We start from the raw sequence: 22,397 nt of genomic DNA, 5'->3' as shown, positions 1-22,397 counted from the left end.
ACAAGATCACTAATCATCGGCCAGAGTCCAAGATCTGCAAACCTAAGGTACATCTGGCCCAATTAAAAATTGTTGTCTTACCAGAAAGCCTTACACTGGCACATCTACTCTTGTGATCATGTATGATCTCTTTGTTATGAACAGAATCGATGACACGGTGGTTGGGAGGGTATAAGATCAAGTGCACAAACAAAGAAAGTCAGTCGTCTATCTTTTGTGATCGACTCACTGTTTGTTTCCATTTTGAGATCTCGAATGAAAATAAACCTGCCTGCTTGAGACGCTGCCTCGTTTCAGTCTTAATTTTGAAGCCTCCAAGACTTATTTTATTAGTGTTTTTGGTACCAAGTCTAAGAAGTTTTTGAAGTCAATCTGGCCTGATTTGGACCGAAGTTTTCCACATCACTACCAAAGTGAGGGATGAGGATGGCGCTTGGAACTGTGCTTGGAGGGTCCCCATGCGGCCTGCCATCTTTAGAGCGCTACAGAGAGTGGGAGGAGTTGTGCACGTGACCAAATGAGGTGAGGAGAGGCCCCCGCCTATATAGGCTCTGCCTGACCTCGGAGATGAGGTCATCACTGAATACTGAGAGCTGATTGGTCAGAAGGCTGTGACATCACCCACTCCAGCAGGCCTCCATTCGCCGCCGTTGTAAAGCTTGAATAAACACAAAAGCACCAGTGTTCCAACAAAGCCCCCTATGACATCATAAACCATCATGTCATCATAGATGATGATGATGTCGCAGGGCTCACAGCTGCCAACAAAGCCCCCTTATGACCTCATAAACCATCATGTCATCATAGATGATGAATATCACAGGGCTCATAGCTTCTGCCTGGAGAGGCTGTTCTTCTTGTAAGGTTGACAAAGTCCCCATCCAGCAATGGCCAGGAAAGTGGGCACACCTTGGAGGAGTGCTCCAATGGCAGGAGGTGCGACCTCTGTGCAGAGTCAAACCACCTCTTCAGAGGTTGCCCAAAGTCTTTTGCCAACAAACTGAAGGCAGCCAAACAAAATGAAAATGGAGGAAACGGCAGACAAGACCAAGCAAGTTCAAATCTCCCGCCAAATCCTGTGACTGGAGTAGAGGAGTCGGGTGAGGCGGGAGAAGGGGAGGGGCCTGCAACAGCCTCATCAACGGAGAGCTCGGGCGAGGACGAGGTGATGCGGGCAGAGGGCGGCGCTAGTTCAGACGGTGAGGAGGACCAATCACAGGCTGATGCAGGGCTGACCTTCAACAATCCTTTTCAGTGACAAATAGCTTGATCGCACGGGCTCCAGTTTAAAGATGGAACTAGGATTGTGCTGAAGAGAAATGTCCAGTCATCCATGTTTTGACTTGTGCGTACGTGACTGGCAGGCAAACGCGGTTGATGAAACGGTTAAGAGAAGAACATAGTCCAAGCATGTGGAATGATAAGAAATAGAAGGAGAAATGTGAAACGGGCAGTGATGTTTGTTGCCCAAGCGAGCATGACGTATAAGGCCGTGCATCGGGCAAGCCGTGGCATGTGTATTTGTAAGGCTGTTGTCTTTGGACACGCTGATCAGGGGAGAGCGCGGACGCAGTCCCCCACTACCATAAATTATGCAGTCGAGATTCCCACATTTGGGGAATTCGCAGGGGTCAGCACAGCCGGAGTGCAATGGCTGAGCCTCGCCCTGGGTGAACCACCTTCTTGATCATGGTATCTCCCCTGCCAGGTAAGTATGAAGTCACCGACACGCACGCTGGAGCCCCCTTCACACACACACCACTCTGTCTCATGGTGCTCACACTGGCACAGTGGAACAAAACCACACACACACACACACACACACACACACACACAGCCTGGAACATCACTTCACATCCACTCTACATCCCTGCTTTTCCAAGGCTCACAGTTTCAATTATTTCCTTGAGAAGTTTGAATTGTGCACCCACCCATCAAGAGTATCATGTGCAATCTCAAGCTAGACAAGATCAGGTATAATGTTAATGGTGCTCTTCAGAACTTTCACAAGACATGGGATGACCTTATTGGATTTGTTAAGCAACTAGATGGACTACAAGTAGAGTGATGGACTACCAGCTGACCAGTAACAACGTCGTGAACCCTGGCTGAGTAAGAACAATTCAACGTGCAACTGGACCCCCCATCCCCAATCTTTCCCTGAGTAAGAACAATTCAACGTGCAACTGGACCCCCCCACCCCCAATCTTTCCCTTCCTCTATGTGTTCCCTCCTTGTCTGTCTGTCCGTGTGTCTCTTGCCTGTCTTTCATTTATATCTTTGTTTTTCCTAATTATTGTTATTATTTCAGTTTCATTTCATTCCTCTGTTGTTGTTGTTGTTGTTGTTTTTTTCCTTCTCATGTACGGTTATTTTTTATGTTATATTCTACTTGCACTGTTTTGGAATAGTTTGATTCTATATAATCTTGGTAATATCATTATTATTATTGTACCTCACAACTTTGTGGATGTATTGGATTAAATCCTGTTTACCCTGTCAGTTGATATGAACATGCATCCATGGAAAAATCAATGAAAATAATTTTGAAAGAGAAGGTTGAATTGTGATCAAATGCCTTGATTCTACTTCCCATCATGCAATGCAGCATTGCTGCATGAAAGCACCCAAGAAAACAATTGTAGATTCACACTGTTCATTTTTTCAAACAGCGCTCCAACACACTGTCTTTACACTAGCATTCTATTTCAAGGCACCAGTGCTGTTCTTATTGTTCTAGTTGGAATAATGTCAGTGCTTGATTTCCCATCATGCACTGTAAATGGAATCCCACGATCAGTGATGGAGTTGAACAGAGCCATGGACGGTGCCCGTGGATCCCAGCAAGTAACAAACATTATGCAAAGAAGGACTGCAAGAAACACAGTACAACTTACACACAATTTGTTGCATGGAAAATGGTGAAGTTGTTGCTGTTTGCTACGAGGATGGACTTCCAGCTGTGGCTGCTCAGCCATTTGTGTCTGCTTAGAAAAGCCTGGAGGAAAAAGCAGACTGGGCCAGTTGTGCCGCTGGGCAGAGTCCAGTCAGCGTGTGGCTGCTGGGTGGAAAGTGCTGGAGCCGTCGTATCCCTGAAACAATAGTTTGACTGCCTTTAAGCGAGGATGAATGTTTATGAATGTGATTAGTTGTTTGGTTCTGACATTTGACTTGATTTAAGAGTACGGATCTAGTCATCATGGAAATGGAGAAAACTGATATGCGGTGGAGAGGTCATGGTCCTTAAAACAGATACCGTCCCAGCGTTTTCCCATTTGGCCTACGTTTTCCCCGTAGCAGAGGTTTGACTAAAACAGCTGGTTTAGTGCAATTTTTGGGGTGGTGGTTATGAATGTGGGGGGGCAACACAATACATCACCCTCTACATTGAAGGGGGCGGGGACCTCAGCATCTCCTGTGAAGAGAGATGTTTGGCAGTTGGCTCCATTGTCCAACAGAGGCACATACAGCTGCGTTTGATTTGTGGGAGGTGAGCTGTTGGCTTGTGAAAAGGCACCGTCTTCACCTGCTTGTCGTGGGATTCACAGTCCGCTTTGATCTGCGTCCCATATTTACAGCTTTCCCTGGGATCTGGTGGTTCAGTGCTCCACTTTGACTCCCCAGAGGTTCCTATTTTCCGACTGGACCTTAACGCACCACGAGATGCGCAGGGGTCCAGAAGATGCGTTGGCCAAATGCTTTCTTTTCCTGCAATGATAGTTGGGCCCCGTTAGTCCTTGGCTAGTGGCTGTGCTTTGTGTGCCATTTGCTGACGTGTGGTTCAAGTGTGTGGCGGGAGGTCCAAACCGTCCGTGGGAGTGACCTGTCCGGGAGAGGGGCGCTTCCCTCTGAGTGTGTGAGAGTTATCGCTTCTCGGCCTTTTGGCTAAGACAGCGATCGCCTCCTTCTGGTGGTAAATCCTTGCCTTTTTGTGGCACTGGTGCTTACCAGCTTTCTGGAGGATATTCCACATATTCCTGTTGATAACTGTTTCAACTTTTTGTAGTTGAAAATCTTTAATCCTCAGGATTTCATTGGCTCAGAGGACCTATTACCTGTACTCTGTTGGAGTAAGACCTTGACCAAGCCAAAGAAGCAAAGGTAAGTTATTTTTAATTTTTGCTTTCTATCTTTTACTTTTCTTAGTATTTTAGGACCCTTTTTATTCTTGTTATTTATTGGTACGTGGAGATTTTAATTTCCTTTATTTTTTTTAAGTGTGGTGCCTCCACCATGTCAGCCAACCATGCTGGCATGCGGAGGCACCACAGTGTCCGTTTTACCTTTTTAGAGAAAGATGGGAAGCTGATGGGGATGTCGAGACTTGACTTCTCCCGGAAGCTCATCCAAAAAGCCTTGAACTTTTCCCCTAACGACCTGAATTGTATATTGACACTGCCTTTTAACAAAGGATTTGACGTAAGTTTTCGCTCTGCTGTCCTTTTGAGGGAATTCTGGACACGTTTTGAAAATGCCAAAACCCAGTTTGCTGAGTTCAATGTGGAGAAACTGACTGACAATGCTTCTAAAACAGTTATTGTCAGAATGTTCAATGAGACGGTGAATGCAGATGACATTTGTTTGTGGCTGGGTAGATATTGCACAGTTAAAGGCCAGGCTACCAAAGTGAGAGATGAGGATGGCATCTGGAACTGTGCCTGGAGGGTCCCCATCCAGCAATGGCCGGACCCCCAGGGCTTTCAGGGCTTGAAACATCTGCCATCCATGGTAGTCCTGGGAGATAACAGGGGCTATATCCACTACCAGGGACAACCCAAGCTCTGCCGCAAGTGTGGTGAGCATGGTCACCTGGTAGAAGCATGTCAGCAAATTGTATGCGGAAAGTGCAGAGAAATTGGGCACACCTTTGAGGAGTGCACCAATGGCAGGAGGTGCAATCTCTGTGGAGAGTCAAACCACCTCTTCAGAGATTGCCCAAAGTCCTTTGCCAACAAACTGAAGGCAGCCAAACAAAATGGAAATGAAGGAAACGGTACACAAGACCAAGCAGTTAGAGAGCTAATTGAGGAGGCTGGGCTGGAAAATTCAAATCTCCCGCCAAATCCTGTGACTGGAGTAGAGGAGTCAGGTGAGGCGGGAGAAGGGGAGGGGCCTGCAATGGCCTCATCGACAGAGACCTCAAGTGAGGATGAGGTGATGCAGGCAGAGGGCGGAGCTGGTTCAGATAGCGAGGAGGACCAATCACAGGCTGACAGCGAGGATGCCCCCCTCCCCGATGCCCAGCATGCCAAGAGAACCATTTCAGAATTGTCCTCTGAGTCTCCTGTAGCCTCAGAGAAGAGGGGAAGAGTTGGGACTCTCTCAGACAGTTCATCTGTGGAGGAGCCCAGAGTCTTCCCCTCCAATTCACCAAATGAAGTGTCGTTCTTGTCAATAGCTCTGCAATCAACCCCTAAGGACTCCAAAATGAATGCAGCACTGCGCCAGAGGCCAACCCCCAGAGTCCGACAGGGAAACAGTGCTCAACTCCGCCACTCTTCGCTTGCAGGAGTGAAGGAAGAGCTCTGTTCACAAGAAATCCGCTAACTGCTTTTTTTAGTCATTTTAACCCCCTTTTAGTCTTTTAAAATGTCATACCTGTTGCTTTTAACCATACTCATGACACTCACCTTCTCAACCATCAATGTGAGAAGCGTGAAGTCGAGAGTTAGAGCCCAGGCTGTTTTATCCTTTCTAAATTCTTTTAAGTCAGATGTGTTTTTAATACAGGAATGCGGCCTACCGTTTTTAAAGCACTACAGAGAGTGGGAGGAGATGTGGCCACAAGCGTCGATATGGAGCGGGTCAAATAACAACAAAAACGATGGAGTGGCCATTTTAATCAAAAACCCTCTGGTTCTGGTGAAGGGCAGCACTGTGGTGAGAGACGGCAGGGCCCTTTTAACACACCTGACTTTTATGGGAAAAGATTTTAAGCTCTTAAATATTTATGGTTTTAATGACAAGAATGACAGGTATGACCTTTTAGAAGACTTGCAGTTCCACATGCTAGGTAGGGCACCTTTAGTTGTAGGCGGGGATTTTAACTGTGTTTTAAGTAGGAAAGACAGGAAAAGGGCAGGGGCGGATTTTACAGTCGACAAGACATCGGTTTTATTGCAGGGCATATGCAGGGATTTTAAACTTCAGGACTGTTTTAAAACCATGCATCCCAGAGAGGAGGGCTTCACCTGGTTCAGTGGTGACGGCACCAGAGCCTCTCGCATAGACTATCTTTTTACACGGGCCTGTTCACCAACCGATGCTAGATTAACACCTGTTTTCTTTTCCGATCACGTTATGCTCTCCTGCACCCTTTCACTCGCTTCTGGTGTGACAGCAGGAAGTGGTCTGTGGAAACTCAACTGCTCCCTTTTAGAGGATAGGGAGTTAGTTAGACAGTACAGGGAGCAGTATCAAGAGTGGCAGACCCTTCAAGACTTTTACCATACACGCGCACACTGGTGGGAAATGGTGAAGGGTAAGACCCGGACTTTCTTTAGGCAGGCAGGTAAGAAAAAGAAAGATAGGGACGACAGACGCATGTTGGGACTGCAGAAAAGACTCCAGAGGTATTTTAAACTAAATCAAGAAGGTATGGATTTTAATGAAGAGATACGGGAAGTGAAAACACAGATGTCGCTTTTAGCAGAAATTAAAAGCAAGGGTGTCATTTTAAGAAGCAGGGAAAAGGAAATTGAGGAAGGGGAAAAGTGCACAAGATATTTTTTTAAGAAAATTGTAAATAACAGAGGATCCATTTTTAAATTACAAAAAGACAACGGGTGCACTGCAAACACGACAGAGGAAATTAAAGAAACTATAGAAAATTTTTATGGGGAGCTTTACAAGGAAAAACCTGTTTTATTGGACACCATGAACAATGTTTTAGAGGCCATTGAAAACACAGTGACAGACGGAGTGCTTTTAACCCAAGATTTTACCATGTCCGAGTTAAGTAAATGTATCAAGAGTTTTAAGAAAGGGAAGTCCCCTGGAGAAGACGGGCTTCCCTTAGAATTTTATTTGACTTTTTGGGACATTTTAGCACCCGACTTGCTTGCTGTTTTTATGGACTTTGAACATCTGGACAGACTTCCTGACAGTTTTAGAGTAGGGATAGTGACTCTCCTCCATAAAGACAAAGACAAGACTGACTTGAGGAACTGGAGACCTATCACCCTTTTAAATATAGACTGTAAACTTTTTAGCAAGGTTTTAGCATCACGTATGTCTTTGTTTTTAGAGGAGCTGATTCACCCGGATCAAGCCTGTGCCGTCCCGGGGAGGAAGATCACCGACAGCCTCGTACTGATCAGAGACACCATCTGTTATGCGAGAGACAGAGACATCCGGCTAGTAGTCCTAAATTTAGATTTTGAGAAAGCCTTTGATCGGGTCTCGCACCAGTACCTTTTCCAGGTACTGCCAAAGATGGGGTTCCCAGAAAGGTTTATAGCTTGGGTGGGACTGCTGTATCGGGGCATCACCAGCAGATTTGTGGTTAACGGGCATCTGACAAAAGCAGTCAATATACACTGCGGTGTCCGTCAGGGTTGTCCGTTATCTGCCCTCCTCTACGTTGTCTGTATAGAACCCCTGGCACAGATCTTGAGAAGGGATCAACGAATCCACGGGGTGGGAGTGCCAGGGAGCGGGGGACTGGAGACAAAATGCATTTTATATATGGACGACGTGAACATTTTATGCACTGACCTTTTATCTGTGAACAGGACTCTGGACGTGACTGACTGGTTTGGACGGGCCTCTGGGTCAAAACTGAACAGGAGCAAGACCCAAGCCCAATTTTACGGACCGTGGACAGCGACAGAGATGACAGGACTCCCCCTGACTGTGACCCAGACTGACCAAAAGATCCTGGGGGTCAAATTTGATCGGGAGGGGGGAGGGAAAACAAATTGGCCAGACTTGGTAGGGAAAGTTAGACAGAGACTAGGGTACTGGGGACTTAGGGGACTGACCATGGAAGGAAAGGTTTTAATCATCAAAGCAGTGATTTTACCTTTGCTTTTATTGATCAGTTCTGTTTTTATCCCACCAAGGAGAGTGCTACTCGACCTGGACCGAGCCATGTTCTACTTTTTATGGGGATCCAAGTGGGAACGACTGAGGAGGGAGGTGATGAAGAGGCCAAAGGAGAAAGGAGGAAAAGGAGTGCCCGACCTTTTGTTGTTTTTAGGAAGCCGATACACCACAACACACATAAAACAAGCCACAGCCCCATCCAGAAACCCCAAGACTGAAGCCATGACGCGTTTCTGGATGGGGTCCTACCTCAGAAGACTGAAACTTTTACCCACTGATCTTAGAGTACCTGTGTCTTTTAGCCTGCCAAACGCATATGCTTTTATCCAGAAGTTTTTAAAGAATTTTAACTTGGAGCAGGAGGAGTTGCATGTTTTAACCAACCACCGCTCTCTCATTTCTGTTGTGCAGGAGCGGGAACCAGTGAGTCCAGTGCGCGGGCTCGCCTTTGGCGAGCCCTCCACAGTTTGGCGCAACGTGAACCATTCTGCTCTCCCAAACAGACTCCGGGACCTGTCGTGGCTGGTGGCTCATGAGATCCTCCCAGTCAGGTCCGTAATGCACTCCCGGGGCATGTCCGCGACCTCAATCTGCCCCCGACCAGGTTGTGGCGCGCCTGAGTCGGTGAGGCATCTGCTCTGGGAGTGCAGCGCTGCCGTAGACCAGTGGGCGACAGCCGGCTCCTTGCAATTCCCGTACTTACCGGTTAGGGAGGTCCTGACAGCACAAATGGTGCTGTATGGGGTGAGCCAAGGAAAAAAACAAAACAAAAAGGACTTTGCAAAACAGTGGCTCACCCTCGCCGCCATCAAAGACGCCATATGGACCTCCAGAAACTTGCTGGTAAGAAGGCAAAGGCAGAGCCCCCCCGTGGCTGTGATCCGGATGGCAGCAGCGACGGTCCAAGCGGCCGGAGCTGCAGGCGGCGGGCCTAGGACACAGCCACAAAGAAGATTCGCCTCACTGCTCATTCGGACGAAGGTGTCGGAAGCCACACAGTAAAAGGTCAAAGCAGCGGCGGCCTGGCTCTCCGGGTGTGGCAGGTGGGAAGGAGCAAAAGGGTGGGGGTCTCCGCTGAGCACCACGGCAGGATCCCGAGAGACCTAATCTGTTTGGGAGAGCGGAATGAGTTACCCTTGGAAAGGACTCACCCCGCTTCTGCACATTTTAACAAATGCACTCCTTTTTAAAAGATTTTATTGAACTCAGCACACATACATTGTTTGTTTTAAATGCACCTTTACCTTTTACGACCACCATGTTCTTATCTGTTATGCCTTTTAAAACAATGTCTTTTATTGTTTTAAACTAAATTATTGCTAAACAGATTGTATTTATTTATTACTTGACTGGTGTTTTAAAGGGTAAATTGTTGCTTTATTATCCAATGTGAATATTGTATGTGAGGACTGAAAAGTATCAATAAATACTTTCGAAAGAAAAAAAAATCTGTTCTTATCAGTTTAATATCTGATACGTCCCCTACCCGGGGACCATATATTAAATGGATTTCTGGAACAGGGAGATGGAATAGGGGCTTGCTCCGTCCACTCCACGCATCGACCCGGTATTGCAGTATCTCCAGGAACGGTGCACCCCCTCCCTCACCATGTGCAATAACAGCTTACGCTCGCCCCAGCTCTTTCTCCAGCTGCAAACACACATCGGCCCGTAACTTTGGACTTGCAGCCACTGCCAACGGGACGTGTGGTATGCAGGGGCTTACGCTTTACATCTCAAGCGCTCATGCTTGCCGTCAACATCGCATACACAGCCAAAAGCTTTGTGTACAATATTTCTCTGCGATCGCCTCTTCTTGGTGGTAAAAATCCTTGCCTTCCTGTGGCATTGGTTATTACCAGCTCTTGGGAGGAAATTCCACACATTCCTGTTGGAAAGTCTTTCAACTTTCAGTGGCCCAGAGGACTTCTGGCCCTGTACTCTGCCGGACTAATACCGTGACCGGGCCAAACAAGTGATGTCGTGACTCGATCTCTGCCGGAAGCTCCTCCAGAAAGCCCTAAACTTTACTCCAAACGACTTAAACTGTATACTGTCACTGCCATTTAATAAAGGTTTTGATGTCAGCTTTAGATCTGCTGCCCTTTGGAGGGACTTCTGGGCACGATTTGAAAATGCCAAAACCCAGTTTGCTGCTTTCATTGTGGAGAAACTGACTGACAATGCTTCTAAAACAGTTATTGTCAGAATGTTCAATGAGACGGTGAATGCAGCGGACATTTGTCTGTGGCCGGGTAGATATTGCACGGTTAAAGGCCAGGCTACTGTAGAGGTAATTCTGAGCCTAAAAAAATCAACACTGCAGAGGGTATTAAAGAAGAGAGAGAGAGCTCATAATGAAGGACAGGAGTCAGCATTAGTCTAGAAACATCAAGGCTTAAGCATTGCTTTGAAGCAAGAGCATAAGCACTTAGGTGATGCTTTCTCACTATGATGACGTCAAGGCTCACACAGGTCAAGTAACATTCTGTAAGAGAACAAGCCTGCACTGACCACAACTGCCATGCCTAAAGGCATATCAAGGTCTTACCTAATTAGAATGTATCCAGTCAGCCACCCTTGTGTAGAAAAACAAGATCACTAATCATCGGCCAGAGTCCAAGATCTGCAAACCTAAGGTACATCTGGCCCAATTAAAAATTGTTGTCTTACCAGAAAGCCTTACACTGGCACATCTACTCTTGTGATCATGTATGATCTCTTTGTTATGAACAGAATCGATGACACGGTGGTTGGGAGGGTATAAGATCAAGTGCACAAACAAAGAAAGTCAGTCGTCTATCTTTTGTGATCGACTCACTGTTTGTTTCCATTTTGAGATCTCGAATGAAAATAAACCTGCCTGCTTGAGACGCTGCCTCGTTTCAGTCTTAATTTTGAAGCCTCCAAGACTTATTTTATTAGTGTTTTTGGTACCAAGTCTAAGAAGTTTTTGAAGTCAATCTGGCCTGATTTGGACCGAAGTTTTCCACATCACTACCAAAGTGAGGGATGAGGATGGCGCTTGGAACTGTGCTTGGAGGGTCCCCATGCGGCCTGCCATTTTTAAAGCGCTACAGAGAGTGGGAGGAGTTGTGCACGTGACCAAATGAGGTGAGGAGAGGCCCCCGCCTATATAGGCTCTGCCTGACCTCGGAGATGAGGTCATCACTGAATACTGAGAGCTGATTGGTCAGAAGGCTGTGACATCACCCACTCCAGCAGGCCTCCATTCGCCGCCGTTGTAAAGCTTGAATAAACACAAAAGCACCAGTGTTCCAACAAAGCCCCCTATGACATCATAAACCATCATGTCATCATAGATGATGATGATGTCGCAGGGCTCACAGCTGCCAACAAAGCCCCCTTATGACATCATAAACCATCATGTCATCATAGATGATGAATATCACAGGGCTCATAGCTTCTGGCTGGAGAGGCTGTTCTTCTTGTAAGGTTGACAAAGTCCCCGGGAGGAGTTGTGCACGTGACCAAATGAGGTGAGGAGAGGCCCCCGCCTATATAGGCTCTGCCTGACCTTGGAGATGAGGTCATCACTGAATACTGAGAGCTGATTGGTCAGAAGGCTGTGACATCACCCACTCCAGCAGGCCTCCATTCGCCGCCGTTGTAAAGCTTGAATAAACACAAAAGCACCAGTGTTCCAACAAAGCCCCCTATGACATCATAAACCATCATGTCATCATAGATGATGATGATGTCGCAGGGCTCACAGCTGCCAACAAAGCCCCCTTATGACATCATAAACCATCATGTCATCATAGATGATGAATATCACAGGGCTCATAGCTTCTGGCTGGAGAGGCTGTTCTTCTTGTAAGGTTGACAAAGTCCCCGGGAGGAGTTGTGCACGTGACCAAATGAGGTGAGGAGAGGCCCCCGCCTATATAGGCTCTGCCTGACCTCGGAGATGAGGTCATCACTGAATACTGAGAGCTGATTGGTCAGAAGGCTGTGACATCACCCACTCCAGCAGGCCTCCATTCGCCGCCGTTGTAAAGCTTGAATAAACACAAAAGCACCAGTGTTCCAACAAAGCCCCCTATGACATCATAAACCATCATGTCATCATAGATGATGATGATGTCGCAGGGCTCACAGCTGCCAACAAAGCCCCCTTATGACATCATAAACCATCATGTCATCATAGATGATGAATATCACAGGGCTCATAGCTTCTGGCTGGAGAGGCTGTTCTTCTTGTAAGGTTGACAAAGTCCCCATCCAGCAATGGCCAGGAAAGTGGGCACACCTTGGAGGAGTGCTCCAATGGCAGGAGGTGCGACCTCTGTGCAGAGTCAAACCACCTCTTCAGAGGTTGCCCAAAGTCTTTTGCCAACAAACTGAAGGCAGCCAAACAAAATGAAAATGGAGGAAACGGCAGACAAGACCAAGCAAGTTCAAATCTCCCGCCAAATCCTGTGACTGGAGTAGAGGAGGCGGGTGAGGCGGGAGAAGGGGAGGGGCCTGCAACAGCCTCATCAACGGAGAGCTCGGGCGAGGACGAGGTGATGCGGGCAGAGGGCGGAGCTAGTTCAGACGGTGAGGAGGACCAATCACAGGCTGATGCAGGGCTGACCTTCAACAATCCTTTTCAGTGACAAATAGCTTGATCGCACGGGCTCCAGTTTAAAGATGGAACTAGGATTGTGCTGAAGAGAAATGTCCAGTCATCCATGTTTTGACTTGTGCGTATGTGACTGGCAGGCAAACGCGGTTGATGAAACGGTTAAGAGAAGAACATAGTCCAAGCATGTGGAATGATAAGAAATAGAAGGAGAAATGTGAAACGGGCAGTGATGTTTGTTGCCCAAGCGAGCATGACGTATAAGGCCGTGCATTGGGCAAGCCGTGGCGTGTGTATTTGTAAGGCTGTTGTCTTTGGACACGCTGATCAGGGGAGAGCGCGGACGCAGTCCCCCACTACCATAAATTATGCAGTCGAGATTCCCACATTTGGGGAATTCGCAGGGGTCAGCACAGCCGGAGTGCAATGGCTGAGCCTCGCCCTGGGTGAACCACCTTCTTGATCATGGTATCTCCCCTGCCAGGTAAGTATGAAGTCACCGACACGCACGCTGGAGCCCCCTTCACACACACACACCACTCTGTCTCATGGTGCTCACACTGGCACAGTGGAACAAAACCACACACACACACACACACACACACACACACACACAGCCTGGAACATCACTTCACATCCACTCTACATCCCTGCTTTTCCAAGGCTCACTAAGAGTTGCAATTATTTCCTTGAGAAGTTTGAATTGTGCACCCACCCACACACATCTCATCAAGAGTATCATGTGCAATCTCAAGCTAGACAAGATCAGGTATAATGTTAATGGTGCTCTTCAGAACTTTCACAAGACATGGGATGACCTTATTGGATTTGTTAAGCAACTAGATGGACTACAAGTAGAGTGATGGACTACCAGCTGACCAGTAACAACGTCGTGAACCCTGGCTGAGTAAGAACAATTCAACGTGCAACTGGACCCCCCATCCCCAATCTTTCCCTGAGTAAGAACAATTCAACGTGCAACTGGACCCCCCACCCCCAATCTTTCCCTTCCTCTATGTGTTCCCTCCTTGTCTGTCTGTCCGTGTGTCTCTTGCCTGTCTTTCATTTATATCTTTTTTTTTCTTCTAATTATTGTTATTATTTCAGTTTCATTTCATTCCTCTGTCGTTGTTGTTGTTGTTTTTTTTTCCTTCTCATGTACGGTTATTTTTCATGTTATATTCTACTTGCACTGTTTTGGAATAGTTTGATTCTATATAATCTTGGTAATATCATTATTATTATTGTACCTCACAACTTTGTGGATGTATTGGATTAAATCCTGTTTACCCTGTCAGTTGATATGAACATGCATCCATGGAAAAATCAATGAAAATAATTTTGAAAGAGAAGGTTGAATTGTGATCAAATGCCTTGATTCTACTTCCCATCATGCAATGCAGCATTGCTGCATGAAAGCACCCAAGAAAACAATTGTAGATTCACACTGTTCATTTTTTCAAACAGCGCTCCAACACACTGTCTTTACACTAGCATTCTATTTCAAGGCACCAGTGCTGTTCTTATTGTTCTAGTTGGAATAATGTCAGTGCTTGATTTCCCATCATGCACTGTAAATGGAATCCCACGATCAGTGATGGAGTTGAACAGAGCCATGGACGGTGCCCGTGGATCCCAGCAAGTAACAAACATTATGCAAAGAAGGACTGCAAGAAACACAGTACAACTTACACACAATTTGTTGCATGGAAAATGGTGAAGTTGTTGCTGTTTGCTACGAGGATGGACTTCCAGCTGTGGCTGCTCAGCCATTTGTGTCTGCTTAGAAAAGCCTGGAGGAAAAAGCAGACTGGGCCAGTTGTGCCGCTGGGCAGAGTCCAGTCAGCGTGTGGCTGCTGGGTGGAAAGTGCTGGAGCCGTCGTATCCCTGAAACAATAGTTTGACTGCCTTTAAGCGAGGATGAATGTTTATGAATGAGATTAGTTGTTTGGTTCTGACATTTGACTTGATTTAAGAGTACGGATCTAGTCATCATGGAAATGGAGAAAACTGACATGCGGTGGAGAGGTCATGGTCCTTAAAACAGATACCGTCCCAGCGTTTTCCCATTTGGCCTACGTTTTCCCCGTAGCAGAGGTTTGACTAAAACAGCTGGTTTAGTGCAATTTTTGGGGTGGTGGTTATGAATGTGGGGGGGCAACACAATACATCACCCTCTACATTGAAGGGGGCGGGGACCTCAGCATCTCCTGTGAAGAGAGATGTTTGGCAGTTGGCTCCATTGTCCACCAGAGGCATATACAGCTGCGTTTGATTTGTGGGAGGTGAGCTGTTGGCTTGTGAAAAGGCACCGTCTTCACCTGCTTGTCGTGGGATTCACAGTCCGCTTTGATCTGCGTCCCATATTTACAGCTTTCCCTGGGATCTGGTGGTTCAGTGCTCCACTTTGACTCCCCAGAGGTTCCTATTTTCCGACTGGACCTTAACGCACCACGAGATGCGCAGGGGTCCAGAAGATGCGTTGGCCAAATGCTTTCTTTTCCTGCAATGATATGACCCGTTAGTCCTTGGCTAGTGGCTGTGCTTTGTGTGCCATTTGCTGACGTGTGGTTCAAGTGTGTGGCGGGAGGTCCAAACCGTCCGTGGGAGTGACCTGTCCGGGAGAGGGGCGCTTCCCTCTGAGCGTGTGAGAGTTATCGCTTCTCGGCCTTTTGGCTAAGATCAAGTGTAGTATCTGTTCTTATCAGTTTAATATCTGATACGTCCCCTACCCGGGGACCATATATTAAATGGATTTCTGGAACAGGGAGATGGAATAGGGGCTTGCTCTGTCCACTCCACGCATCGACCCGGTATTGCAGTATCTCCAGGAACGGTGCACCCCCTCCCTCACCATGTGCAATAACAGCTTACGCTCGCCCCAGCTCTTTCTCCAGCTGCAAACACACATCGGCCCATAACTTTGGACTTGCAGCCACTGCCAACGGGACGTGTGGTATGCAGGGGCTTACGCTTTACATCTCAAGCGCTCATGCTTGCCGTCAACATCGCATACACAGCCAAAAGCTTTGTGTACAATATTTCTCTGCGATCGCCTCTTCTTGGTGGTAAAAAATCCTTGCCTTCCTGTGGCATTGGTTATTACCAGCTCTTGGGAGGAAATTCCACACATTCCTGTTGGAAAGTCTTTCAACTTTCAGTGGCCCAGAGGACTTCTGTCCCTGTACTCTGCCGGACTAATACCGTGACCGGGCCGAGCAAGTGATGTCGTGACTCGATCTCTGCCGGAAGCTCCTCCAGAAAGCCCTAAACTTTACTCCAAACGACTTGAACTGTATACTGTCACTGCCATTTAATAAAGGTTTTGATGTCAGCTTTAGATCTGCTGCCCTTTGGAGGGACTTCTGGGCACGATTTGAAAATGCCAAAACCCAGTTTGCTGCTTTCATTGTGGAGAAACTGACTGACAATGCTTCTAAAACAGTTATTGTCAGAATGTTCAATGAGACGGTGAATGCAGAGGACATTTGTCTGTGGCCGGGTAGATATTGCACGGTTAAAGGCCAGGCTACTGTAGAGGTAATTCTGAGCCTAAAAAAATCAACACTGCAGAGGGTATTAAAGAAGAGAGAGAGAGCTCATAATGAAGGACAGGAGTCAGCATTAGTCTAGAAACATCAAGGCTTAAGCATTGCTTTGAAGCAAGAGCATAAGCACTTAGGTGATGCTTTCTCACTATGATGACGTCAAGGCTCACACAGGTCAAGTAACATTCTGTAAGAGAACAAGCCTGCACTGACCACAACTGCCATGCCTAAAGGCATATCAAGGTCTTACCTAATTAGAATGTATCCAGTCAGCCATCCTTGTGTAGAAAAACAAGATCACTAATCATCGGCCAGAGTCCAAGATCTGCAAACCTAAGGTACATCTGGCCCAATTAAAAATTCTTGTCTTACCAGAAAGCCTTACACTGGCACATCTACTCTTGTGATCATGTATGATCTCTTTGTTATGAACAGAATCGATGACACGGTGGTTGGGAGGGTATAAAATCAAGTGCACAAACAAAGAAAGTCAGTCGTCTATCTTTTGTGATCGACTCACTGTTTGTTTCCATTTTGAGATCTCGAATGAAAATAAACCTGCCTGCTTGAGACGCTGCCTCGTTTCAGTCTTAATTTTGAAGCCTCCAAGACTTATTTTATTAGTGTTTTTGGTACCAAGTCTAAGAAGTTTTTGAAGTCAATCTGGCCTGATTTGGACCGAAGTTTTCCACATCACTACCAAAGTGAGGGATGAGGATGGCGCTTGGAACTGTGCTTGGAGGGTCCCCATGCGGCCTGCCATTTTTAAAGCGCTACAGAGAGTGGGAGGAGTTGTGCACGTGACCAAATGAGGTGAGGAGAGGCCCCCGCCTATATAGGCTCTGCCTGACCTCGGAGATGAGGTCATCACTGAATACTGAGAGCTGATTGGTCAGAAGGCTGTGACATCACCCACTCCAGCAGGCCTCCATTCGCCGCCGTTGTAAAGCTTGAATAAACACAAAAGCACCAGTGTTCCAACAAAGCCCCCTATGACATCATAAACCATCATGTCATCATAGATGATGATGATGTCGCAGGGCTCACAGCTGCCAACAAAGCCCCCTTATGACATCATAAACCATCATGTCATCATAGATGATGAATATCACAGGGCTCATAGCTTCTGGCTGGAGAGGCTGTTCTTCTTGTAAGGTTGACAAAGTCCCCGGGAGGAGTTGTGCACGTGACCAAATGAGGTGAGGAGAGGCCCCCGCCTATATAGGCTCTGCCTGACCTCGGAGATGAGGTCATCACTGAATACTGAGAGCTGATTGGTCAGAAGGCTGTGACATCACCCACTCCAGCAGGCCTCCATTCGCCGCCGTTGTAAAGCTTGAATAAACACAAAAGCACCAGTGTTCCAACAAAGCCCCCTATGACATCATAAACCATCATGTCATCATAGATGATGATGATGTCGCAGGGCTCACAGCTGCCAACAAAGCCCCCTTATGACATCATAAACCATCATGTCATCATAGATGATGAATATCACAGGGCTCATAGCTTCTGGCTGGAGAGGCTGTTCTTCTTGTAAGGTTGACAAAGTCCCCATCCAGCAATGGCCAGGAAAGTGGGCACACCTTGGAGGAGTGCTCCAATGGCAGGAGGTGCGACCTCTGTGCAGAGTCAAACCACCTCTTCAGAGGTTGCCCAAAGTCTTTTGCCAACAAACTGAAGGCAGCCAAACAAAATGAAAATGGAGGAAACGGCAGACAAGACCAAGCAAGTTCAAATCTCCCGCCAAATCCTGTGACTGGAGTAGAGGAGGCGGGTGAGGCGGGAGAAGGGGAGGGGCCTGCAACAGCCTCATCAACGGAGAGCTCGGGCGAGGACGAGGTGATGCGGGCAGAGGGCGGAGCTAGTTCAGACGGTGAGGAGGACCAATCACAGGCTGATGCAGGGCTGACCTTCAACAATCCTTTTCAGTGACAAATAGCTTGATCGCACGGGCTCCAGTTTAAAGATGGAACTAGGATTGTGCTGAAGAGAAATGTCCAGTCATCCATGTTTTGACTTGTGCGTATGTGACTGGCAGGCAAACGCGGTTGATGAAACGGTTAAGAGAAGAACATAGTCCAAGCATGTGGAATGATAAGAAATAGAAGGAGAAATGTGAAACGGGCAGTGATGTTTGTTGCCCAAGCGAGCATGACGTATAAGGCCGTGCATTGGGCAAGCCGTGGCGTGTGTATTTGTAAGGCTGTTGTCTTTGGACACGCTGATCAGGGGAGAGCGCGGACGCAGTCCCCCACTACCATAAATTATGCAGTCGAGATTCCCACATTTGGGGAATTCGCAGGGGTCAGCACAGCCGGAGTGCAATGGCTGAGCCTCGCCCTGGGTGAACCACCTTCTTGATCATGGTATCTCCCCTGCCAGGTAAGTATGAAGTCACCGACACGCACGCTGGAGCCCCCTTCACACACACACACCACTCTGTCTCATGGTGCTCACACTGGCACAGTGGAACAAAACCACACACACACACACACACACACACACACACACACACACACAGCCTGGAACATCACTTCACATCCACTCTACATCCCTGCTTTTCCAAGGCTCACTAAGAGTTGCAATTATTTCCTTGAGAAGTTTGAATTGTGCACCCACCCACACACATCTCATCAAGAGTATCATGTGCAATCTCAAGCTAGACAAGATCAGGTATAATGTTAATGGTGCTCTTCAGAACTTTCACAAGACATGGGATGACCTTATTGGATTTGTTAAGCAACTAGATGGACTACAAGTAGAGTGATGGACTACCAGCTGACCAGTAACAACGTCGTGAACCCTGGCTGAGTAAGAACAATTCAACGTGCAACTGGACCCCCCATCCCCAATCTTTCCCTGAGTAAGAACAATTCAACGTGCAACTGGACCCCCCACCCCCAATCTTTCCCTTCCTCTATGTGTTCCCTCCTTGTCTGTCTGTCCGTGTGTCTCTTGCCTGTCTTTCATTTATATCTTTTTTTTTCTTCTAATTATTGTTATTATTTCAGTTTCATTTCATTCCTCTGTCGTTGTTGTTGTTGTTTTTTTTTCCTTCTCATGTACGGTTATTTTTCATGTTATATTCTACTTGCACTGTTTTGGAATAGTTTGATTCTATATAATCTTGGTAATATCATTATTATTATTGTACCTCACAACTTTGTGGATGTATTGGATTAAATCCTGTTTACCCTGTCAGTTGATATGAACATGCATCCATGGAAAAATCAATGAAAATAATTTTGAAAGAGAAGGTTGAATTGTGATCAAATGCCTTGATTCTACTTCCCATCATGCAATGCAGCATTGCTGCATGAAAGCACCCAAGAAAACAATTGTAGATTCACACTGTTCATTTTTTCAAACAGCGCTCCAACACACTGTCTTTACACTAGCATTCTATTTCAAGGCACCAGTGCTGTTCTTATTGTTCTAGTTGGAATAATGTCAGTGCTTGATTTCCCATCATGCACTGTAAATGGAATCCCACGATCAGTGATGGAGTTGAACAGAGCCATGGACGGTGCCCGTGGATCCCAGCAAGTAACAAACATTATGCAAAGAAGGACTGCAAGAAACACAGTACAACTTACACACAATTTGTTGCATGGAAAATGGTGAAGTTGTTGCTGTTTGCTACGAGGATGGACTTCCAGCTGTGGCTGCTCAGCCATTTGTGTCTGCTTAGAAAAGCCTGGAGGAAAAAGCAGACTGGGCCAGTTGTGCCGCTGGGCAGAGTCCAGTCAGCGTGTGGCTGCTGGGTGGAAAGTGCTGGAGCCGTCGTATCCCTGAAACAATAGTTTGACTGCCTTTAAGCGAGGATGAATTTTTATGAATGAGATTAGTTGTTTGGTTCTGACATTTGACTTGATTTAAGAGTACGGATCTAGTCATCATGGAAATGGAGAAAACTGACATGCGGTGGAGAGGTCATGGTCCTTAAAACAGATACCGTCCCAGCGTTTTCCCATTTGGCCTACGTTTTCCCCGTAGCAGAGGTTTGACTAAAACAGCTGGTTTAGTGCAATTTTTGGGGTGGTGGTTATGAATGTGGGGGGGCAACACAATACATCATCCTCTACATTGAAGGGGGCGGGGACCTCAGCATCTCCTGTGAAGAGAGATGTTTGGCAGTTGGCTCCATTGTCCACCAGAGGCATATACAGCTGCGTTTGATTTGTGGGAGGTGAGCTGTTGGCTTGTGAAAAGGCACCGTCTTCACCTGCTTGTCGTGGGATTCACAGTCCGCTTTGATCTGCGTCCCATATTTACAGCTTTCCCTGGGATCTGGTGGTTCAGTGCTCCACTTTGACTCCCCAGAGGTTCCTATTTTCCGAATGGACCTTAACGCACCACGAGATGCGCAGGGGTCCAGAAGATGCGTTGGCCAAATGCTTTCTTTTCCTGCAATGATATGACCCGTTAGTCCTTGGCTAGTGGCTGTGCTTTGTGTGCCATTTGCTGACGTGTGGTTCAAGTGTGTGGCGGGAGGTCCAAACCGTCCGTGGGAGTGACCTGTCCGGGAGAGGGGCGCTTCCCTCTGAGCGTGTGAGAGTTATCGCTTCTCGGCCTTTTGGCTAAGATCAAGTGTAGTATCTGTTCTTATCAGTTTAATATCTGATACGTCCCCTACCCGGGGACCATATATTAAATGGATTTCTGGAACAGGGAGATGGAATAGGGGCTTGCTCCGTCCACTCCACGCATCGACCCGGTATTGCAGTATCTCCAGGAACGGTGCACCCCCTCCCTCACCATGTGCAATAACAGCTTACGCTCGCCCCAGCTCTTTCTCCAGCTGCAAACACACATCGGCCCATAACTTTGGACTTGCAGCCACTGCCAACGGGACGTGTGGTATGCAGGGGCTTACGCTTTACATCTCAAGCGCTCATGCTTGCCGTCAACATCGCATACACAGCCAAAAGCTTTGTGTACAATATTTCTCTGCGATCGCCTCTTCTTGGTGGTAAAAATCCTTGCCTTCCTGTGGCATTGGTTATTACCAGCTCTTGGGAGGAAATTCCACACATTCCTGTTGGAAAGTCTTTCAACTTTCAGTGGCCCAGAGGACTTCTGTCCCTGTACTCTGCCGGACTAATACCGTGACCGGGCCGAGCAAGTGATGTCGTGACTCGATCTCTGCCGGAAGCTCCTCCAGAAAGCCCTAAACTTTACTCCAAACGACTTGAACTGTATACTGTCACTGCCATTTAATAAAGGTTTTGATGTCAGCTTTAGATCTGCTGCCCTTTGGAGGGACTTCTGGGCACGATTTGAAAATGCCAAAACCCAGTTTGCTGCTTTCATTGTGGAGAAACTGACTGACAATGCTTCTAAAACAGTTATTGTCAGAATGTTCAATGAGACGGTGAATGCAGAGGACATTTGTCTGTGGCCGGGTAGATATTGCACGGTTAAAGGCCAGGCTACTGTAGAGGTAATTCTGAGCCTAAAAAAATCAACACTGCAGAGGGTATTAAAGAAGAGAGAGAGAGCTCATAATGAAGGACAGGAGTCAGCATTAGTCTAGAAACATCAAGGCTTAAGCATTGCTTTGAAGCAAGAGCATAAGCACTTAGGTGATGCTTTCTCACTATGATGACGTCAAGGCTCACACAGGTCAAGTAACATTCTGTAAGAGAACAAGCCTGCACTGACCACAACTGCCATGCCTCAAGGCATATCAAGGTCTTACCTAATTAGAATGTATCCAGTCAGCCATCCTTGTGTAGAAAAACAAGATCACTAATCATCGGCCAGAGTCCAAGATCTGCAAACCTAAGGTACATCTGGCCCAATTAAAAATTGTTGTCTTACCAGAAAGCCTTACACTGGCACATCTACTCTTGTGATCATGTATGATCTCTTTGTTATGAACAGAATCGATGACACGGTGGTTGGGAGGGTATAAAATCAAGTGCACAAACAAAGAAAGTCAGTCGTCTATCTTTTGTGATCGACTCACTGTTTGTTTCCATTTTGAGATCTCGAATGAAAATAAACCTGCCTGCTTGAGACGCTGCCTCGTTTCAGTCTTAATTTTGAAGCCTCCAAGACTTATTTTATTAGTGTTTTTGGTACCAAGTCTAAGAAGTTTTTGAAGTCAATCTGGCCTGATTTGGACCGAAGTTTTCCACATCACTACCAAAGTGAGGGATGAGGATGGCGCTTGGAACTGTGCTTGGAGGGTCCCCATGCGGCCTGCC

The 22,397-nt window shown here is 46.9% G+C and overlaps 5 non-coding genes and 1 pseudogene across 5 annotated transcripts; 3 read left to right on the top strand and 3 right to left on the bottom strand.

Annotated features, from left to right (window-relative positions):
* Nucleotides 1–1,552: 1,552 nt before the first annotated feature.
* Nucleotides 1,553–1,716, bottom strand: LOC115377162 (U1 spliceosomal RNA). The gene has a single exon (XR_003929917.1). It is a non-coding gene; the product is annotated as a U1 spliceosomal RNA (small nuclear RNA).
* Nucleotides 1,717–9,472: 7,756 nt separating this feature from the next.
* LOC115377187 (uncharacterized) lies at nucleotides 9,473–9,647 on the top strand (annotated as a pseudogene).
* A 3,315-nt stretch (nucleotides 9,648–12,962) lies between these two features.
* Nucleotides 12,963–13,126, bottom strand: LOC115377161 (U1 spliceosomal RNA). Its single transcript, XR_003929916.1, has one exon. It is a non-coding gene; the product is annotated as a U1 spliceosomal RNA (small nuclear RNA).
* A 2,164-nt stretch (nucleotides 13,127–15,290) lies between these two features.
* Nucleotides 15,291–15,481, top strand: LOC115377183 (U2 spliceosomal RNA). The gene has a single exon (XR_003929936.1). It is a non-coding gene; the product is annotated as a U2 spliceosomal RNA (small nuclear RNA).
* Nucleotides 15,482–18,411: 2,930 nt separating this feature from the next.
* Nucleotides 18,412–18,575, bottom strand: LOC115377160 (U1 spliceosomal RNA). Its single transcript, XR_003929915.1, has one exon. It is a non-coding gene; the product is annotated as a U1 spliceosomal RNA (small nuclear RNA).
* Nucleotides 18,576–20,745: 2,170 nt separating this feature from the next.
* Nucleotides 20,746–20,936, top strand: LOC115377179 (U2 spliceosomal RNA). The gene has a single exon (XR_003929932.1). It is a non-coding gene; the product is annotated as a U2 spliceosomal RNA (small nuclear RNA).
* The last annotated feature ends 1,461 nt before the right edge of the window (nucleotides 20,937–22,397 follow it).

This window comes from Myripristis murdjan, chromosome 18 (assembly GCF_902150065.1).
Source record: "Myripristis murdjan chromosome 18, fMyrMur1.1, whole genome shotgun sequence".
Taxonomy (NCBI): domain Eukaryota; kingdom Metazoa; phylum Chordata; class Actinopteri; order Holocentriformes; family Holocentridae; genus Myripristis; species Myripristis murdjan.
This window is presented reverse-complemented; position numbering and strand designations above follow the sequence as displayed.